At 43.0% G+C, this 18,969-nt stretch overlaps 1 long non-coding RNA gene across 1 annotated transcript; it reads right to left on the bottom strand.

The window, feature by feature from the left end:
- Positions 1-2,922: 2,922 nt before the first annotated feature.
- On the bottom strand, positions 2,923-17,369 carry LOC135234954 (uncharacterized). The gene is made up of 2 exons (XR_010324252.1): positions 16,827-17,369; positions 2,923-3,802 (listed from the first exon to the last, which is right to left on the bottom strand). It is a non-coding gene; the product is annotated as an uncharacterized LOC135234954 (long non-coding RNA).
- Positions 17,370-18,969: the final 1,600 nt, after the last annotated feature.

The following is an 18,969-nucleotide window of genomic DNA, read 5'->3' as shown; positions in this document are numbered from 1 at the left end:
AAACCTACCATCATACCTGCAACTGCATGCCTCAAAACCAACAAGACAAACAGAGTGAAGGGTCAACTTTTTTATAAAAACATTGAGCCGATCAGAAACACTGAGGTACACTTTCAAAAGGTGAGTTTCCATGCAGACATCAGTAGAAAACAGCCAGTGAATCTACCTTCCTTCCTGACACGTCGAATTAAATCATTTAAAATTTTTATTTGCCATTTATCTGCTGATTTAAATATACAAATGATAAAACTCAGCAGGTCCTTGTAGGTCCATAGAATAAATATACATATATATATATATATATGTATATACAGTATGTGTGTCGGAAGAACAACAGGAGCTTTCCGTGCATTGTGGCATTCTTCCTATAGATGTGCACCAGCGCACAGCAAGCCGGTATTGATGTTAATAATGCAGGATGTGCTTGCTGAAGAAACAGGCCTCAGGGCAATCTGAGGCTTTATAAGCCACAGGGGACTAGAACTCAATTAACCTGCATGCACCTGGCAGAAGGGAACAGTCTCTTCCTACACCATCTCTTCAGCACTAGAAATCATTCAGTGTTAAAATGAAGTTCACTAGAGGGAGTAAAATACCTAAATAAAATCTACTCTATCAGATGGAATTGTTTTATCGGTAAAGATTTTACTGTGCATAGTCCTAGTAATACTGTCATATATTGATACATATATTTCTCAGCTATTGTGTAGTATTACAATCTCTGAAAGCAGCAATAACTTGTGTATTTGTCAATATATTGTGAAGTGCTGCTCGAGTGTGTTTTGTTTCATTATATTGATAATATATTCCACGTTTGTAACAGCTGTCCGAACTGGAGGTCTGTTCTTTCCACAGAAACGACCCTTCAGAGGGTTAAGGGACTGGCGGGCCAAACCAACAGAAAAAGCCTTTGGACGTTTGCCCGGGACCCCTGTTTCCAGGGTAGGATGGGGGAGGGGGAGCCCGTTCCCCGCGAACAGTCTTCCTGTTCCTCTGGCCTTCCGGAAATACGAGCACGGGGCAGGGGAGACGCAGGCGGTTCGAAGCGGTCGGACGGCGATCGACGAAGGGCGCCTTTTTCTCTCGGACGCTCTGGCCACGCCCCCTATCGCGCACACACCCTTCCTGGATGCCAGCACGGGCGCCCGTCCCCCTGCCGGCTCCTCGGTGCCCGCCTGGCTGCCCGTCCCGGGCCAAAGGGCGCTGCTCACGTGTGTGTGCACGGCTGTTTGGGGGCGACATAGCTCAGGAGGTAAGAGCGGTTGTCTGGCAGTCGGAGGGTTGCCGGTTCGATCCCCCGCCCTGGGCGCGCCGAAGTGTCCCTGAGCAAGACACCGAACCCCTAATTGCTCCCAACGAGCTGACTGGTACCTGGCATAGCAGCCTTTCACCGTTGGAGTGTGAGTGTGAGTGTGTGGGTGAATGGGTGAATGAGAGGCATCAATTGTAAGGCTGTGAAGCCTTTCAGCACTTACATTACATACTACATAAGGTTGAGATGCTTATCAGAGCGACTTACACAACTTTCATAGCTTGTTACATTGACCTTCGCTGGTATTATACGAGATTCGGTTAAGATGCTCAGGGTACACGCAGTTCTACGATTGAACCTGCACTTGTACAAGCCATTCTTACCACTGTGCTACACTCGCCATTACCATGTTTGTTTGCCCATAAATTAATTTACACTGCGATGGTGACGGGAGGAACCCAGAAGCATTGTAAATGCGTTGTGCTGCTGCTGCGTCCTTCTGAGTGTTGAAAGTCTGTCTGTTTCACTGCGGACCGCCTTTCACACACAACGGGCTGACCTGTCGCCTAAATTATTACCCGCTGCAAAAATGTGTACAAAGTTCACAGAGAGTCTCCACCTCTGTCCAGGCTGTTTTGATTCTTTTATTCTTTTAACTACTTAATTCACTCAGTAAAGATATTTTGTTTTACAGCTGAAATGGGATTATGAACACACACACACAAGCACACACACACACACACACACACACACATTGAATTTGCACGTCACCATTTTCTCATATAATCTACAAACTAGTTTGTGTACACTATTAATGCTCCCAAAACAAACTTGTTATTGTGTCAACATTTTGTTTAAATTGATTTTCATCGGTCAGACGTGACTGACCAGACAAAAACAATGAAGCAATAAGTGTGTTTTGGTAGCATTGATATTGTGTGCTCTTAAAAACCTTTTTTTGCTCAGTAACCTAAGCATGACGTCCTTGTATTTTACAATGTATAATGTAATAAATATAATGAATTATGCAAGAGTTATATACAATGGTTAAATAAGACATCAAATTACATACAACAGTTCCGTGGATATTTTTGTGGATACTCCACAAAATCATGTTTTTTTAAATACCTTGGTCTCCTTTAAGATTAACATCCAATGGTACCTCAAATTAAAGTTTGAAATGAAATTTACCTTTTCCGGAAAGAGTGAATAGGTATTTAAGATGATGTCCTTGTATTTGGTATGACATCCAAATCACTTGCCATGTCAATGACCTTCACAAAGCTGGTTTAATAATATGCTCATTCAGAGAATTCTTGAACAATAAATAGTTAAATGTTAAAATAACTAGAACTTTCCTTAATTAATATGATTTCCAAGCAGAAAACGTAAACTAGGACCTATTTCTATAACCTGGTTTGTAAAGCTACACTTGTTCATGTAAGACAAACAAAAAAGGAGCCCTTCTCTACACATATTTCCTTGGTCATGAGGCATGCACATCGACTGTGGCACTTATTACAACTTCTCTAAACTCGAGTGGTGTTTGCTTACCATGAAAAATGCAATTTTGTAAGTTGCATTTGGTACACGACTATGGCAAATGATTAAATTGTAAATGTAAAATTGTATCCCAAAATGTAATTCTAAGAAACGGCAAATCTATCCAATAGATTATGAAATCCATTTTTATTTATTTTTTATTTATGACCATTTGTCATCAATCAAAAAAAACAAAAAAACAACAGTATTTCATTCCCCTCAGCCCCCAAGCTTGAAGCTACCTGTGTGAGGCAACATTACTCGCAGTGGTAGTTAAAATACCTAAAGAATGTTCCAGAAGAAATTCCCACTTTTGACCTTGACGCGTGCGCACAGCCCGCCCAGGGAAACAGTGCTTTGCCCTGAGGTGTTCTTCCGCTTCCTGGTTTCTCGGCAGTCGTCAGTGTGCCTCTCGAGGAAGGCAATAGACTGTATAGTTATCACCTGAATAGGGTGCGATCCCACCCAACAAACTATACAACCTACTACCTCACCTCGAAAGGGCACGGTAGGCCTCCGGCCTGTAGGCCGCAGCCAGACTCCTCCGGCAGGGATGCACACCCTTATCTACGGACTGTGAACCCCGTACTGCAGGGCTAACCAGCTGAACAACTGTCCCCCTGAATTACTCATTCAGTGTGTCAAAAATACAACCATTTTTAAAACAAAGACAGTGTGTCTAGCATTCAAGACATATTTGTACCTGTAGTGGATAAAGGGCTGCGTGACCATATTTAAGCTGAAGCTGTGATGGCTGGGTTTAGAGGGCAGGTGGGGTAATATCAGAAAGGAGTGGATTCAGGAGGAAATGGCTTTTCATTTCTCCGCTCGCAGGCAGTGTGGTAACTCTCTTTCCGACGGAAGATGTGCCTGTCTCCTTAGGAAAGACAGTAGATTGCATAGTTATCTCAGAGGGAGGGCACATACCCCACAACTATCCAATCTACTACCTCAGCCCCAAGGACAGCATCTACTGCGCGATCGCTCGAGAGAAGACGAACAGGAACTCTGAGGAGAAAGAGAGGGAGAGAGAGAGGGATGTCTGCTGTTAGTCGAGCATAGACTCCACGTACACCATGTGCTGACCGTGTGATTACAGTTTGCAATGACTCATGGGAACTTCTCAACTGAACTTCACTTCCTGGACAGGTATGTGAGAGCGAAAGAAAGAGCTCCTCGCAGAATGAAGAGGTTTCTTTAAAACAGACCAGAAGATGACAGCACAGAGGAGTCTGTGTTTGATTTCCCTCTCATAGCCATTCAAATGTCCCATTTCAATAAAAAAAATACATTAGACCTGATAAACTGCATTACTCCATACCCTATATAATTAATATCATTAACAATCAATATCTGTGCATGATACAATTTATAATAATTACAGCACACATGCATATGAACCAGTAGTACATCTGCAATACCAATTGTAATAGAATGTAGGCAAGGTTAAAAGCTGGCACACACATCACAGGAAAGGTGGAAGAATTTTCACACGACTGTGCCCAATACTACGGTCACATTACCATAGCGACCACAAAAGGCATTTCAACAAAATTATTTGACGCGGAATTGTCCAGGAGGGTGAAATTTATTTGGTCGTTTGTTTGTTTGTTTTTTGTCTGTTTGTTTTGCTAGTCGTAAGATGACTGTGAACGCTTAGCAACTGCGTGATCATAGCCTGATACTGACCCCCGAAAATGACTCGGTCCTGGGCAGTCAGTACAGACCTCACTAGGAGAGAGAAGAAAAACGCCTCGGAAAAAAGGAGAGAAGAATACAGGTGTATCGTCCCCACGGAAGGAAGCTGGCAAAGGAACAATGGCACTATTTACAGAAGCATACTTTTCAAAAAGGCAAATAAACACACAAACACACAGAGACGTGACACAGTAAGAGTGCTAATTTGTGAAAGCCTAAAGCATAACTCACTGGCATCCAGAGAGGTTGGCATGCGGTAGAGAGAAGCCGCTCGACTGTTTGCCAGGAGCTGGAGCCCGTTTTGCCAAAAACTGGGCGCATTCCAACTAGACGACCCTGCGGAAGCTTGTTGTTTAACAAGCGGGAGTAAACAGCTGAATTTAAACATGGCTTCCCCCAGCCGCCCTCCCAAGCCTGCACAATGCTGTGATTCTGCTACGTGAGGGGGGGGGGGTAAACAAAATGGCCACGCTGCAGCCATTTTAGGGTACTAGACTCAGCACTTTAAGTGACAACATCTGTACAGCAAGCCTGTAGACGTCTCCAGGTTCTAATCTGGGCGGGTGATATTCAGTGTAAAACTGGGATTTCTTACACAAGAAACAAAAAACACTTTGACTTTGAAAGCAGGCTCAAAGGAAAGGCCCATTTTGTGCATGTTGCATCAGGCAAATGTTCTCTTTACACAAGCAAAGCAAGCAAAGACCATTTTAGTCATGAAGGATACTTTATACATTTCAAAATTCAGATTCACAGAAACCATTCTTAATATTTAAAAAATTAAGTCATGAAACTATAGCCCCCAAGATGTGTTTAAAATGTCGATAACTCATAACACCATTCCTCCAACACCGTTAACATAAGCTTTCCCATGTCCCAGGTTATGATTTATTTCTTAGGGTGAATGTAATATTTTGGCCTTGACACAAAGTTATAAAATTGTGAAAGGTATTGTATGATTCACAGGGTGAATAAACAACTCTCTCAGTATAAAGCAGGTCTGCAGTCTTCCCTCACACACTGTTCTAGTGGCTTCCATGAATATGCCAGCAGTGTTTTAAAGCCAGCACAATACCTTGGGAGAGTTCGGTGATGTCACCTGGGTTGAAAATCACAAATCTACCGAAACGACACGAGTAAATGTAGCCTGCTGTATACTGAATGAAAACGATCAACCCGCACCCCAGAAACAAGCTTCATAAATTCAATTACTTCCCCTCTGGCTACTTTGAGCAGCCTATGTATCGCGTAGGTGCATAGGCTGCTCAAAGTGGCTGGAGGAAAAGAAAGACAGGAGCCGGCACTCAAAATAAAAAACGATTCTGTAATATATCGTAAACATCTTGCCAACGGCCCTTAATTATGGACATTGGAGATGACCACATTTCACTGAGACACAGCCGTCCTCAGTGTCTCAATGCTCATCGCTGAACCGCTCTGAAAAATATAGCCTATACACAAGGGCTTATTTGAGCTTCTATTTTAGCCTGTTGCTTGTACATGTCACCTTAGGTTAAGCACTCTCACTTGGCTATTTCAGGAAGCGCCGATGTTTGGAGTTCATCCCGCGTTCACCGAACAAATCCCCGCCGAAACACGCTCATGAAACATTTCTTGCTGACGTCAAGATCAGACATGAAGCCGATATACGTGCTCCCTTTTTGACCCATTAGGAAATTACGATATATTTTAATGGTGGTGATGAAAAAGCCTGCGTGTTCCAAATTGAACCAGCTATATAGTTCAGATGGTATCATAATGTAAAAAAAAGAAAGGTACTCCACTATGGTTCTGGAAGTCAATAATGCATTTTTTCCAGTTAGTCACGCTATTGAGAAAATCATGGCTGAGCCGTGTGAGCCAAGCCAACCTCCCCAAGGTGGGTTTGAGGTTTAAGGTGGATGCCCGTATGGTAGAGCGATGAACTGCGGAGGGATTTGGGGTGGGTTGGGGGCGGGTTGGGGGTGTAGCAAGGTCCTGCGGGGGGGGGGTGGGGGTGGGGGGGGGGTTAATACCAGGGAGCCCGTGAGCAGCCCCACCCCCGAGGATGCGAGTGGGAGGGGCAGACCCCACTTTGCATAATCGAGCATGAGAAGCAGAGCCTCTGAAAGGCACCAGACCCGCTCATTAACATTCAGGACTCCTTTTTGGCCTAATTAACACAGAAGACAGTGATTGAAATGTTTTGGCAAAGAATTAGGCTCCGCTAGAGCCGGGCCATGTTTGGTGGGGTCGGAGTGAATAGACGCTGGGGCAGGGGGAGGGTATGGGACGTGGTGGGGAGGTGAGGGAGGGAGGAGGGGGGGTTGGGGGGCTTTAATTGAGATGTTGAATTTATTTGATGATGAACGGAACCAAACCACTCTCAGTAGCCACTATGTGATGAAAAGACATACATTTAATAATAAAATGTGCAGGCAGGACAGGACATGGTCTGTCATAACAACCAGAGACATTAGAGTCAAACAAGACTGCTGTTACATCAATTATATTTTTTTCTTGGTACCTCCAATCTGCTTTTAGAAACTATGGTACCACCAATCTGCTTTTAGAAACTATGGTACCACCAATCTGCTTTTGGAAACGAATTGCTTTTGAGATTAATTTGTTCCAGTGTCCACACGTTTGCTTGTTTGCTCAAACAGATTAACACTGATTAAGTTTTTATCAAGACTGTAATGTTCTTTGTGCATAATGATTCCCTAATTTTGCTCAAAATATTCTTTCTGAAACTAACGGTAGGCTGCCCGCATTCATTAATGCTAAACAAATCACAGTTTGTACAATTAATATAAACAGAACCAAATTTGCATTCATTACCACACTCCTGTCCAATTTAAACTATATTTCGCCGTTTGTCGTCAATAAAAGACTTTAGTGCTCTGTAATGAGGACCGTCAGATGCTGCTGACACAAAAACTGTGGTGGAGAGCTAAACAAAGCCCACCCTGAACTGGACCAGCACTGCTGAAAGGGTACTTATACGTAGAATGGGATTCCATTTGGCAGCTGTTAGGCCCCCATCACAAGCTGGTGGCGATCTGTTCTTGGGACAGAAGCCTGTCTCATCCAGCACTCCCTCCTGCCACAATGCAACGCCACGCCGCTCCGGAGGAACGTTACCCAGAATGCCGTGTTTTGTTGGCATTTGGAGGCGTGTGGACACTGAGGGCTTGCCACCTCGCTCACTGACTCAGCCACTAGAGGAGTTCTCTGCATCTGTCCCTCTCTCCCCGTGAAAAAAAATATGCCCTGGCAGATGTGACAGTTGGATGATTTTCAGATAAAAGCAGAGAGCAGCCTGTCTGTCCTCAGATCTCCAAACCAGGTCTGCCTTACCGTAAGGTTTTTACAAATTGTCCGTATGATTGCTGATCACACAGACTTCACGTAGTTCTTTTCCAAAAGCAAAGTTGATTCCATATCTTCAAAAAAACATTTTTTTTTTAAATATGAATACCCTCAGTTAAAAAAACTGATTTGTACTTTAGCATGGAATTACAATAATCCAGTAGAAGCAGGATTATCCATTGTTTCATTAACCCTAATTACAAGTACATTGAAAATATTCAACAAATGATCTAGTTGTATTGTGTAATAGCACAGTCTGAACAGGTAAAGAAAAATGTCCAGTTGGTGTGTTATTACTGAATAGCTATAATTTTCATCTAATTTCAGGTGATCCTTAAAATGAAACTGCTCTTTATCAAGCAGTGCCATCAGATTAATTTCCTATTAAATATGTTTTAAATATTTTAATTCTAAACAGCATATGAATTAGGAAAATGAAAAATTATATACACACAAAATTTTTTCATCTAAATATAGCATTCTATTTCATATTAATTTCATCTCATGTCTACTGTCAAATTTGTCAAATAAATATATGTGTGTGTATGTGTGTGTGCGCACCTGTATGTGTGCATGCATGCTTGTGTGTGTACATGCATATGTGTGTGTGTGTGTGTGTGTGTGTGTGCATGCATGTGCACGTGTGCGCGTGTGTGTGCATGCATGTGCACGTGTGTGCATGTGTGTGTGTGTGCGTGCTTGTGTGTGTACATGCATACGTGTGTGTGTGCGTGCATGCATGTGCACGTGTGTGTGTGTGTGTGTGCATGCTTGTGTGTGTACATGCATACGTGTGTGTGTGTGTGTGTCATACATGCATGTGCAGGTGTGTGCGTGTGTGTGTGTGTGTGCATGCTTGTGTGTGTACATGCATACGTGTGTGTGTGTGTGTTTGTGCGTGCTTGTGTGTGTACATGCATTGTGAAAATATCATGAGCTGCTCTAAGTCATGTGACTTACAAAATCTGACATTAAACTTCATTGCACCAAAGTATGAAAATGCAAGTATGTGTACAAGGCTACACATCTGTCATGTGCAATCACTTTATCAGGGCAAGAGCACCCAATACATAACACGTCGCCATTTGTTTCCACCTCTGTTCATTTTGACCTGGCAGCATAACAGGAAATGTTTTTCTCGGCAGATTTCCTTTCCTGCTCTGCTCTGACTGAGATGACCGTCGCTTCGTTTTTTAAGCGAGGGGCCGCGTGTCCCTAACAATAGCAGTGCGAGTGCAGGGCCGGGGCAGGGCCGGCGTGAGTCAGTGCCGAGCTGGGACGGGGGGGTGAGCTGAGGTCACACCCGTGTCCCGTGTCCCTCGTGAACTCTCTCAAGCTCTTGCGCAAATCCCGCCAAATCCCATGTCCTCAAGTGACCAGGCCACAGTGGTCATGTTGTGCATCTGTTTTGTTTTTTTACACGAGTCCTCAACTGGTGTACGGTACACTCAGATTTACAGGCCTTAGTTCTGTGGTCATCTTACCAGCACCTCCTACCCGCAGTTTGCTTACATGTACAGCTATGGAAACATGTCTTTAAATGTGTTTTGAGATAGTTAAATATAAATGGCTAGGAAAATTTCTCCTCCATTTTGCGTATTGCTCAATGCAGGATTGTTCTTAATCGGCTAATCGGAGCCACACACACTGAATGTGGGTGTGCATCAAAACCTCTATTGTCTAATTGGTGGCTCAGCCATGCAAAGGGACGTCACATTGCAGTTTTACACAGTGAGCAATCTGGCCAAATGCCCTCTGTTTGGACTCATTCCAAGGCGTATGAGTGACTCCCTTGAAAATATCATTTCAAAAGGGAATGTGAGGTTATACACAAAGCCATTTAAGGAAACATGCACAGAGAATAACAGCCCAAGAACTTAAAGCCATGCTAGTAATACACAGAAAACATCCAAGTCACTTTTGTTTCTACATCTGGTCTCTTTGAGGTCAACCTCATGCCACGGAACATGCTACCCAGGCCTCTATTTTAACTAGTTGATCTTATCAGTAAGAAAATGGCTTCCATGTTGAATTCTTAGCATTACACAACCCCACAAGCGTGCCAAGCCTAAGCTTTGTCTCAACAGCAGTCGTCATTTTGTGTAAAACGGTATTTTTGAAAGACAATTCTCGCACTTTTTTTGTTCCTTTAACAGAAATGAAAAGCGTGAGAAAAAACAGGCATCACAAATCAGACGAACAATAGGCCATCTCTCAGTCTGCTCCCCGCATACAGCCACAGGCAGCTTTCCTTGCCACCCAATTCAAAAAGTAAATACATTACCAAAGATCCCCCAAACTGTTAAACTGCCAAACATGGACGCCTGACCGACAATCACTGGAAATAAATACATCAGAAATACCTATTGGTACGCAGGGTTTTTTTGTCCGCAGGAACCCAGCTGGCAGAAGGGCACAGCCACGGCGACTGTGACCGAGACGACTGGTAGAGATTCCCGTTTTTTTTTTTTTTCTCCTCCCAGAGCACGATGCCAAGAAATGGGCAGCGTCTGCGTGCCAGGCTGAATTTCAATGAAGGGAAAAGAGGAGGTGGTACTGGGGGAGTGCGTGGCGAGGTGGGCACAGAAAGGCGGGGGGGGGGGGGGTGGGCTTTTGGGGGTGGGGGTGGGTGGGTGAGGTTGGCAGCAGGAGAGTGAAAAAGCCTGTCATTTTTTAAAAATGGAATCTTAGACAACGCTTTTGTCGTTGCTTAATTTGGGGGGGGGACTTTCCCTATTAAGCTTTCCTTGATTCGACAGCGACCCAAAATGAAGCAGAGGTCTGATACAAACATCCTTCGACTGCCTGAGATTATAACAGAGAAAGAACCTCCCCATTCCAGGGAGTGTAATTTATCAGTCCTGCGAATGATTGGCAGCATTTTGGCATTTCCTCTCCCCTCTGCATTCCCGAAGGAGTGTATATTTCTTTTGCTGTTATTCAAAATGCACTGGCGGAAGGGGGAGGGGGGAGGTTCGGGGGCGCTTCTTCTTACCATCTGCACCAAACACTGTTCGTCCTGCCAGGCATCCCCTTGTCTACGTAATTAACTTGAATTTCTGATTACTGTTTCGTTTTTGTTTTTTTGTTTTTTTTTTCTTAATTGGGGAAGGCTTGAAATCCTTGTTTCTGGTACAATAATGATAAAACTGCCACTCGCTCAATTTTTTCTGTGATCTCAATCCTCGGAAAAGTGTTTAGTTCTTCAGCATTGATCTAGAAGAATAAAAGGGGATACCTCATTGTTTCAAAAGGTGGAACGAATTTCTTGTTATTGTGCATGACTGTTTACAAATGATTAGAAAATCGCCTGCCTCTTTTAGGAATGGAAACTTTCTCATTCACACCACTGATCTCTGATAAAAAATGTTCCAAAATATGCGGAATCTGCAGAAATAAATGTGTGAATCTAAATGTCCAAGAATTTCAAAATAAATTTAAAAAACTGTCTGTACTTATTGAAACATATTGTCTATAATCAAGAGCAAACTTGATTAATTTCATAACAGAATTGGTGTGAGAATGTGAGATAAATCTTTTGCTAAATATTTAGCCTTGATTATCTGACATTAGCTGCGTTCTACCTTATTTTATCATTCAGTGTTGTTTCATTTTAGTCTTTTGAGCAAATAAATGTATTACTACTCACTGCCGTATGAACTAGAACATTATTAAACTATAACCTTTATTGTGGTGATGGTGGTTTCGCCAGGCAATTGGGAGCTTTTTTGTTTGTTTGAGAGATTTTCTGCTTATCCCTTTTTAACTGTGATATATTATAGCTGAAACTGTAATTAAAATGTGCAACGCAGTCTCAAAGCAGCTTATATTCCATCTGGACAATGTCACATGTGCTGTTTCAATGGTTTTGACTTAATGGTATTATAGGTTAGCTTCGGAATGTCCGTCCAGATTTGGTATTTGCATTGGCACTAAACAGCAACAAAGCTTAATCCAAAGAAGCAGCACCATATTTCCACAGAACAATTTTAACTCACTGTTGATACAGCACAAAATGATCTTTTTTGACATTTTATCTTTAATAAAAAGCAGTTTAATCATTTTTACTCAGTCATGCATCTGAAAAATAAAGTATTTAAATTAAAATTAAGGTAATAATTGAGTCCGTGTACTTACACAAAAATACATTTAACTATTATTTTAAAAGCTTTTTATGTTTACTATATGCTTACTACAATTTTATATGATTTAATTTGTATTATGTCACTTTTTGATTTTTTGAGCCACTTCAGTTTACCCACAGCACACATTCTCTATAAACAACATTGTGTTTCCTGAAAAAATATTTTAGCATGCCCTTAAATTAAGAAGAATTGTGTATTATCAAAATAATTATCCTTACTTCATTTTGCTAATATATGGCCTGTTCACCCACACTCCAGCTATGTGTGGCTGCCAGAAAATGTCTGCCTTTGCCCTCCAGTCATGTGACTCCTGCGCTGCCATGTCCTTCCTTCTGTGCTTATTCCTGATTGGCTGGGTCTCCAGCCTCTGTTTTCGTGCCTCTTTCTAATCAATGATTATGTATAAAAAGTCGGTTGCAGCTGCTATCTAATGCTACTACCCCCAGCTTTGAAGACTTCAAAGCTTGTTTAGTATTTCCACCGTTCTTGTTGTTGTTTTCTGCTCTTACTGCCTGAAAGATATTGTGCTGTCATCGGGTAAACCCGAGAACGCCCCGCTAGCAAAAATAGCGGGCCAGAAGCAGGAAGTCTAGCATTGACCTTGTTTGACTTCAACCGGCGTTCCCCTGGGTCTTAGTTAGGCTCGTCTTCTTTGCGGTCATGTCGATGGCCCTGGCTTGTTTATGAAGAAACACAGTAAATCAGCAAATCCAAACATCTGACCTGGTTGTTTAGCATTTTTGCTTTAAGGAATTTAACCCAGCCATGTTTCCACAGACTTTGTCAAACAAGTGTTTCACACTGTCCAATTCATGTTCTATCTCTGTACATTACATTCCATTTAAAATGATATAAATGGTATCAGAGAGAAAAGCTGCTAACAATTGTTAACAACATTGTTGTTAACGTCTTATTCAGTATTAGTAGCATATGTGTTAAGGTATTATCCAAAAAAGTTGATATAATCATAAATTATAATTCAGATCAAAGCAATAGTTTGGCCTTTTGAAAAATCACACCTCCCTGTAGTTTCTCAGATATGATTCTATTGGATCACTGTTAGGTCTCCTTGTATATTATTTTTAAGTTGGTAAAACAACAATTGAAATATTTTTTTTGATATGTTTATTTCTCTGTTTCTCTTTATCAATGTGAGAATCCCACACTTTTTCAGTCAGGGACACACAACCTGAAAGGATATAGTCATAACCTGAATTAAATCCACAAATTAAAAAAAAAAAAAAAAAAAGTTGGAATGACGGGTAATGTGGTAGAAACAGTAAATCCGCATTTTCCCAAGTAATTTGGAGTTTGTGTTTCCAGCAGCTAGCTCACTTCTCATCTGGCTTTTTTAATGTGTGGAATGTAAAGGAAGTGGCATAGTTTTAATTAGCATGAGGCTAAAACCACATATGAATGTAAGGAGCTGTTTTGGAAAAGTACGTCTTTGCAGGTGGAGACATACATCTCTTTCTGAGCGCAGGGAGGGATGTACTCACCACACAGTAATATGTCCACTGTTAATTCAACTCTAACAGTGTTAATTCAACTCTAACAAATATCATTTGGACTGAAGTGGGACCAAATGTTGACTTGAATTAACACTGGACATTTTACTGTGCAAGAAGGAGGGGGTTTGGTATTGTGGCATTCGCTCTGTCTGTAGTTTAGGCATTTAAAACAAGCTACGCACTGCATTTAAGGTTTCAGCTGATAAAAAATGAAGACTAAGGAAAAGCAGTCCCAGAAAGGCCTTTCTCCAAAATATCACACCAAACCTATAGCAAATTAATCACAATGTACAGCCTAATACATGTACCTCTGTACAGCAACACAATGGCTATTTGGATTTTAAGTTAAAATGCACTGAAAGTCAGGTCTGTATTTACTAGTTTAGTCACCTAAATGGCCACACAAAAATATTAAACCTTATTATTATTATTATTATTATTATTATTATTATAGCAAAAAAGCAATGGTACCTTCACTCCTACCCTAGAAGAGCACTAGCCTGAACTAGCAGTCAGCGTCTTAAGTCATACTCTGTTTAAATATTGGGATGATCATTATGATCAACAATTCTGTAAAGATACTTTAAAGAGTTGTAAAGTTTGGAGTTAGGTGCTTTAAAAAATAAATTACTATGTGAAGGCTTATCCAGATCTCCAAACACTTAATTCATAACTACATGAAAACGCATTTAATTTGTGTGACACTGGAAAATACATAAGAAAGAATTTTGGAAAATGATCATTAAATTGAATTTTACAAATGGTCAGGGTCTAATCTAGCAATTCGTCATCGATTGTAACTATGTAGGGTTTATGTACACCAGTGGCTACCCTAGTCATATTCACCCTTCTCAGATGAAAAAACTACACCATGCTATCTAGTTTAAAATCGATCTGAAGTCTCAGTTTTTCTAAACCGAGTATTCAACACGAAAAATGAAAACATGTATGCTACCTTTATTTTACCACATTATACTACCAATACATTTTTAAAAATAGATTTTTCATCGCACAGCGTCATCATACAATGACAGTGGTAAAATGTTACTAATAAAAAACAACAAACGACAAGACTTGTCTTACTTTACCAGTCAAAGAAGATGGCGGACCAGTGACAGAGAAGTGTTTAAAAAGTCTGCCTCAGCTGGATAGAGCAGGAAGACTTTGTTCCTGATAAGTTCCATGTTATTGTGGCTGGTGGAGCAAGACAAGGCCTAATTGTCAGAAACGCTGTAAAAGCAGGAAGTGGAGCAAGCTGGTTTGAAAAAAAAAAAAAGAAGCAATATGATAAGTTCGTCTGAGGATAAAAGGGGAAGGAACAACCATTCTCTCTCTCTCTCTCTTGCTGTCTCTCTTTATCAGTCTGCCAAAGCATATGTACAGTACACTCGATATACAAATGAAAATGCCAAGATATAGTCACATGTACGCATATATATGCATATATATATATATATATATATATATGTGTGTGTGTGTGTGTGTGTGTATATATATATATATGCTGAAATAATCATGGACATTTATGGATACTTCAGCCTATGATAAATTATTAAATAATTATAGCATTTCTTAAATTTTTGTATGAATAAGAGTTGCTCGAACATAAGCGTGATAAAATGAAGACTGAGCTGAAGGAATGCATCTTGCCTCACAAGAACACAAACACGTGGCACAGAACCGCCATCTTGTACGCCGAATCTAGTACCATTATTTTAACATGGTAATTCAGCTCAGAAAAAATTAAATATTCAATTTTATAGTACACAATATACGATATGATACAATCTTGTTATCAGATATTGAATATTACCTATTGAATAGACCGTTTGTGATCGTTTTATTGCCTTGTATTCTTCTGAGTCACCTCAGCAAACAAAAATGTTGCTAGAAGTATTAGCTTCCTTTCAATATACCAAAGTACTGTTGTGTAGACCCTAGGATTTTACAGCACAGTCAGTTTATAAAACAATGTTTGTTTCCTGATCGCTCTCTTGCAGATATAAGTACAGTAGCATTGTTTATACTTACATCAGCGAAACATACTTCTGAAGAAACAATACAGTCGAATGACTATTTTTTACCTTTTTTTAAGAATATCAGTGATGACATTCTTTTTGCATATTCAAATCTTTCATATTCTTTCAGAAAACAAGCTTTAAGCAATTTGGTACTTTTGAGCCATAAGAAATAAAAGAATGCATCTTGGATGTTTTTTTTCCCCACCGCTATAATTCACCAGTGCATATTTTGTGTGTGTTTGTGATTTGCACCTAATGCAGTGAATACGGCATGCGCTTGTATGTGTGGTATGCGCTGTAAATGTGGTCTTTCTTGTTGGCGGCCTGGCGAGAGTGCTATCTCGAGTTGTAGCGCAGCGCTAGGCGTTTATGAGGAATACGCTCACGTTCGTTCCACAGGCCCCGGGGTCTACGCTGTTTGTGCTTTCGGTCATTCGGTCATTTAACAGCCAGCGGCTGCTTTATAAGACCGTTAATGGCCATAAAGACACTGTCAAAGACAAACAGAGGAGCGTATTAGAGCGACGAGGGGGACTCTGCTGACAAAAAGCTCGGGTGGTGCTGTAGAAACACGAGGGACACTCAGCTAGACACGTTAGACTGTGAGTTAACACATAATAATACTCCCTCTGCGTTACTCACAAGAAATTGGTGCCCTTTCTTCCCCCTGAGTATCCTGCTCTGGGGTTGCTCTCTCATAAGCTCTCTCTACACTGTTCACAGGCAGTGGATTTGGGGCTAGGCTAGGCTAGGCTAGGCTAGGCTAGGCTAGGCTCAGGCCGTCTCTCTCGACGTGTGCGTGCGCGAGCCTGGCGATGCTGCTCTCGAGCGAAGGCAGACGGGCGGCAGCCAGAACGCAAACGCGCCGCGTTCTCTCTCCTCAGCGGCGGCCGTGGCCGCTTCACCTCTTAATCGCGATACACGCGGCGAAAACAACTACAGTGCTGTGGTAAATGCTGTGGTAAAGACTCCTTGTACATACCTATCACTTAAAAATATATGACACTGATAAGTAATATATTTATCCTGCAATTTCATAGTAAAGCAAAGGTAGACCTATCTATTGATCTGCGTCGAGCGTCCTTGTCTCTCCAGCCTCCCTGAAAAAAGTTTCTCTCCCTTTTTTTTCCTCTCTGTCCCCTGGACAGAAATGGCGGAGATTTCAGCATGGCAGACACGTTTGCGGGCGGAAGGCGAGGACGCGGGAGAGAGGAAGAGACGGAGGAAGAGGAGAAGGAGGAGGAGAACGGCGAGGTCGAGGGGAAGAAGAGGGGAAGGAAAAAAAGGACGGAAAGGTCTGGAATACCTGGAGCCCGTTTTTGGGGGCGCGGGGCCGATGGCGGCGGCGGCGGCGGCGGAGTCGCACGCGCGTGTGCTGCCGTTAGTCAGCAGCGCGAGAGAAAGAGCGAGGGGCGCGATCGCGAAACCAAACGCGCTCCAGCAAAGGGGCTGTGGCTCCACAGCCGGACAGCTCCACGGCCTCGGCTCTGCCCTGCAAACGGCTCTCTCTCCTTTATCCCTGCCCACTTCGGCACCGCTGCCAAGTGGGAGAGGACGAGAGAGAGAGAGAGCGAGAGAAAGAGAGAGAGAGAGAGGGAGTGAAAGAGCAGGACAGAGAGCATGAGGCAGGGAGAGAGAGAGAGTGAGAGAGAGAGAGAGAGAGAGAGGGAGTGAAAGAGAGAGAGAGAGAGAGAGTGAAAAGCGAGGAGTTGGCGCAGACGGCACGCAGCCGTGAAGCGGAGGCGTCCCGTCCCCTCTGAAACGCCGATGTCCGTGCGTCAGGTCGCTTACTTTCGCCCGCTCGCTATTCTGCGATGGAACGGCATTTAGGGAGGAAGGCAGCCTCCGACAATCCTATCGACACAAACCCCAAACCCCACCCCCCCCCCCCCCCCCACACACACACATACACGCACACACACACCCTTCACCCCTGAGGGCTTAATATAATTCACCACGCGGCTAGGTGACAGACCTTCTAAAAAAATACCAAAGTAAACTCAATGTAACTTACGCTCTACGAGCGCTCTCTCTACATCGGAAAGCAGAGACGAATGGTAAGACACAAACAGAAAAATAAACTCAAAGAGCGGTGTACTTACATGATTTCTTGTGCCTTTTGCCAAGGACCCCCCCTGTCCCACTGCCCCCCACCCCCCTCCTCAATCTCATCCCCCCTTCCTCTTCCTTCTGGTCAAATTCAATATGGCGAGAACGCGCGGAGGCAGGGATTTTTTAAAAAAGCAAATAAAAATAAATGAAAAGCAGAAAAAATGTGTTCTCTTTCTCTCTATCTCTCACTCTCTCTCTACCTCTCTCGCTCTTTCTCCCTCTCTCCGAGCATGTGGTGAAGGCTATTGTCAGTAGTTGGCATCCTTCCCAGGTTGTACATGCCGCACAACTCCCTTTCCCCGGCTACCCCTGCACGTCTTTAAACTGTTTTCCACCCCGCTGTGTTTTTGTTTTGATTAACTCCGTTATGATGACTGTGGATGTATGTGTATGCGTGTGTGTGTGTGTGTGTGTATGCGTGTGTGTGTGTGTGTGTGTGTGGGAGGGGGGGGTGTCTGACAGTACTGTGCAAGCTCACGCTTCTTTTCTGTCCTTGCCCTCTCCACTTCGCCCTTCTCCTGAACTCTGCTAAAAACAGTTCGGCAACAAAGTTAAAAAAATAATTTAAAAAAGCGAGAGATTCGGTTCTTCAGACTGGCACCTGATTCCCTTCTGCCGTACGATGTGTCACGTGGCAGTTCACACACTGGCGTGCTGCTTTAGGGAAGAAATAAACTGTCCTCCCCCCCTTCGTTTTTCCCCCTCTCTCCCTGATTTGCTCCGGATGTAGAAAAGCAGGTTGTTAACGGTTAAAAAAAAAAAGGAAAAGATGCAACTTCTGGTCACAGCTGCCAACTGGCGAAATAGTTCCCGAGCGCCAGAGCTGAGGACCTTCAGGTGCCCGGACTTCTTGCCAAGGAAGGGGAAGCGGCCAAAATAATCCAGCTTCGCCGTGCCAAATTTCCCCGGCGGTCTCCTCCTCCCTGTCCAGCGCGGTGCGCGGGCGAAGCCGTCTCCCTCTCAAACTCAGACGCTGTGGTCCCCTCGATCGCATCTTCTCGCAGGCATTGTCCTGGGCAGCACCTTGTGTGACGTCACCCCCCCCCCCCCCCACCCGCCACCTTCTCGTTTGTTATTTATGGATTTATTTCTCTACCCCCAGCGCACTCTCTGGCACCCTTCCACCACACACACACACACACACACTCTCTCTCTCTCACACACACACACACACGCACACACACTGCAACCTCATGCCAAAAAAAACAACAAAAAAAAAACCCAGTCAGCTTTTAAAACGTTCTTTGAAACAGAAGCCGCGAGGAAGGGAGGAGAAAAAAAAAGAGCAGAGGAGGGAAGAAGCGAAGCCCCGCGTCTCGCCTTCGTCGCGGACGGCC

The sequence above is a fragment of the Anguilla rostrata genome, chromosome 11 (genome assembly GCF_018555375.3).
Source record: "Anguilla rostrata isolate EN2019 chromosome 11, ASM1855537v3, whole genome shotgun sequence".
In the NCBI taxonomy this organism is placed as follows: Eukaryota; Metazoa; Chordata; class Actinopteri; order Anguilliformes; family Anguillidae; genus Anguilla; species Anguilla rostrata.
This window is presented reverse-complemented; position numbering and strand designations above follow the sequence as displayed.